Source organism: Dendrobium catenatum, unplaced genomic scaffold (genome assembly GCF_001605985.2).
Source record: "Dendrobium catenatum unplaced genomic scaffold, ASM160598v2 fragScaff_scaffold_455, whole genome shotgun sequence".
NCBI classification, from domain to species: Eukaryota; Viridiplantae; Streptophyta; class Magnoliopsida; order Asparagales; family Orchidaceae; genus Dendrobium; species Dendrobium catenatum.
In genome coordinates this window covers 1-3439 of record NW_021318917.1, presented here as the reverse complement: position 1 = coordinate 3439, position 3439 = coordinate 1, and positions in this window count along the sequence as shown.

The window sequence follows — 3439 nt, the reverse complement described above, 5'->3', positions numbered from 1 at the left end:
GAAACATCTATAAATAAATATAGATGTTTATTCAATGTAGTTATGTGTTTTCTTTTCCAGCAGAATTCAGGTTGACTCTAATCCCTGTAAGTTATGTTGGAAGGTTGATAACATGACGCCTGCAAAGTCCTTCATGACTGTGAACGTAGGTGAAAAGGTGAGAGTGCAGTTCCCTCAAGCTATTCTGGACATAGGGTATGCTGGAGCTACCATTCAGTTCATAACCATTTATGAAAAGTGATACAGTTCCAACAGTTTCTTCTTGAGAATACTATTAGCATACCTACTGACAAATGTTTTGCTAAGAATCTTACTACTGAAGCTATTGATGAGAAGGCTCCAAAAAGGGCTTCTGTATTTTCAAGGCTCTCTATGACACCTACTGCTGCTCCAGTAACTTAAAAGAAAGTTTTTTATCCCAATCTGCAATCTGTTGATGTGAATATAACTGGTCAGAACATAATCCAGGATGAAGTGCCTAAAGAATACAATGCTGAAGTTCCTGATGCAAGTACTAAACTTTTTAGGAAAGCTAGAAGGAAGGCTAACACTCGCTGAAGAGCTAATGGCTGGGTGTTCGATACCCTTCAAGAATCATCATCGCAGTTAGAGGAAAATGTACCAACCAATAACGGCTTTGAACCGTTTAAGTGGGTAAAAAGAAAAGATGACAAGGGTCAATTAAAGAAGTCTTTTTATGAGACTTCACATCAACAGCCACTACCACTAAAGAAGGAAGAATATGTCTCTTCCAAAATATATAAAATACTGAAGGCTGTCAAAGATAGAAATCTACAATGAAGACTGAGGAAATCTGTTACTGAAGTTATTTCCTCAAATACCATCCATTGTGACTCCAAGAAGATAGCAAGTTTGGGTTCCAAAAAGATCCAAATATCCTCGAGTTCAGAAAGAAGATCTTGATAAAGAAATATATAAATGGCGACTTAAATCTCATGTCCAGAAATTATCCCCTAATAAGGAGACTTCTGTTGATATGATTACACCAAAAAATGAAAGCTATCATGTATATAAAGAATCCCCCGACTCTCTAGTCATACATTGGAAGCGGCGGTCCCAACTTGAAGAAGATAAGGAGTTGGATGAAAATGATAATTACTATGATGATGAAGAAGTGGAAGGGTGTATTGGTCCCATGGACGTTGAAGTTGTCCGGATGGTTGATCATGTACCTGATCAAGCTAATCAGCGACATACTTATAGAAGTGCAGCGTTGAATTTACGAAATGAAGAACAACTACGAGATGACCAAGAACAAGAAGCATTTGTGAATAAAACTCCACAACCAGAAGAAGTTGAGGATGAAGAAGCTGAACAAGGCGTAAAGAGGTTGCAATTAGAAATGCAATCAATGAAACAAAAGAAATATCAAGAAATCAATAATTTGAATATTCTTCTTAAGGAAATAAGCACCATAAAGGAAAGCTGCTTGGGCAACTTGGCCCATCAGTTGCAGTTGGCCAAGTACAAGTTATAAATCTTCTAAAAAAATAAAAAAAGTGTGTATGCAACATTGTTCGTCTAGCAGTAAATGCTAGAGATCCTCAAATAATTCTTTATGATCAAGATACTCCTAATTAAGGAATATAATGTCAACATGAAGTTGATAAGATGGTTAGTAAGTCCACATCGAAGATCTTATCAGCCAAAAAGATAAAGTAGTTATTGCTTTTGAAACTTTTGAAGCCTTGGCGGGTAAAGGATGTCTTATACTATTTACAAAAGTTTCAATTCAAATTAGCCAAAGAAGAAAATGATCTTCTACGACTGGAATAACTTGAAGCTCTTAATGAAGTTCAACTTCAAGCTCAATAAAGTCTAGAATCTTACAAAGCAAGAATGATTAGGACACATAATTGAATGGTTCATCCTAGAAGCTTCAAAGAAGGTGAACTGGTTCTGGTTCACCGAAGGCCTATCATCTCTCACCGTCGACTCGATGATAAATTTGATCCAATCTGGGAAGGACCCTTCATCGAAATATTGTATGAAGGATGAGCCTATCAGCTCATAGATCTAAAAGGTCAAAGTCCCATGCCACCAATTAATGGTCAATATCTAAAGAAATATCATACATAAAAACTGTTATGTATGAAAATTTGCCTACCAGGCAAAACTCATCTAAATTCCCTCCTGAAAGATAGGAGGCAATTTTTATATTTCCCCTATAAGGAGCAAAATAAAATTTACTCCCCTCCTGAAAGACAGGAGGCAATTTTTATATTATCTCTGGGAATGCAAAAGATAAATTCAATCCCCTCCTAAGAAGTCGGGAGGTAATTTTATCCCCTTTACCAAATAAAAATAAGGGAATTATGAAAACTTTTACGCTCACAAATCTAAGGGTCGAGCCAAACCCACAAAGTTCAAGAAGCATAAGGGCCGAACTTTAAAATGTTATATGCTCATAAACCTAAGGGTCGAGCTAAAATCTATGAAGTTTAACAAGCCTAAGGGCCGAACTTCAAAATCTTTTATGCTCATAAACCTAAGGGTCGAGCTAATACCTGTTGGTTCAATAAGCCTAAGGGTCGAACCTTCAAAATCTTTTATGCTCATAAACCTAAGGGTCGAGCTAAACCCACGAGGTTCAATAAGCATAAAGGCTGAACCTCCAAAATCTTCTAAGCTCATAAACCTAAGAATCGAGCTAAACCCCCAAAGTTCAATAAGCCTAAGAGCCAAACTTTGAAATCTCCTACGCTCATAAACCTAAGGGGTCGAGCTAAAAACCATCGGTTCAACAAGCCTAAGGGCCAAACATTTGAAATCTTCTATGCTCATAAACCTAAGGGTCGAGCTAAATCCATGAAGTTCAACAAACCTAGGGGCCGAACCTTTGAAATCACTTGAGCTCATAAACCTAAAGGGTCGAGCTATTTTTCATCAACTTATCTAAAGGATTGAAATCACATGATCAAAGTTTGCAACGAATTCATTGTGTGAAAGTCACACAACAAATTCGTTGGGAAGCAATTTTTTGACTGTATAAAAAATTAGAATATAAAAAAATCAAATCAGCACGCCTACCTCCAAGCCGGCCCCACCGCAAGTAGTTGGTTGCCAAATGACGCATCTCTTCGGAGACACTGACAATTCAAAATAATAAAAGGATGGAATTAAAATAATAATAATAATAATAACTGGCGCTCTCGTTCTTGTCCGACTTCATCGTTTCGCAGGAGCATCTAGAGTTTGCCCTTCATCTCCTCTTTTCATCGTTGTTGTTCGGCTCCGTTGCTTTACAGGAGGCTGAGAAATTGCACACGCCGCTTCTTCAACTCCCCGTGGCTGTGCGACTTTGACTCCCTCGTCACCGTTCGACTTCGTTCCTTCGCTGGAGAGGGCTGCACACGTCGCCTCTTCCGCTCCTTCATCGCCGTTCGACTTCGTTGCTTAGCGGGAGGGGAGAGAGCGC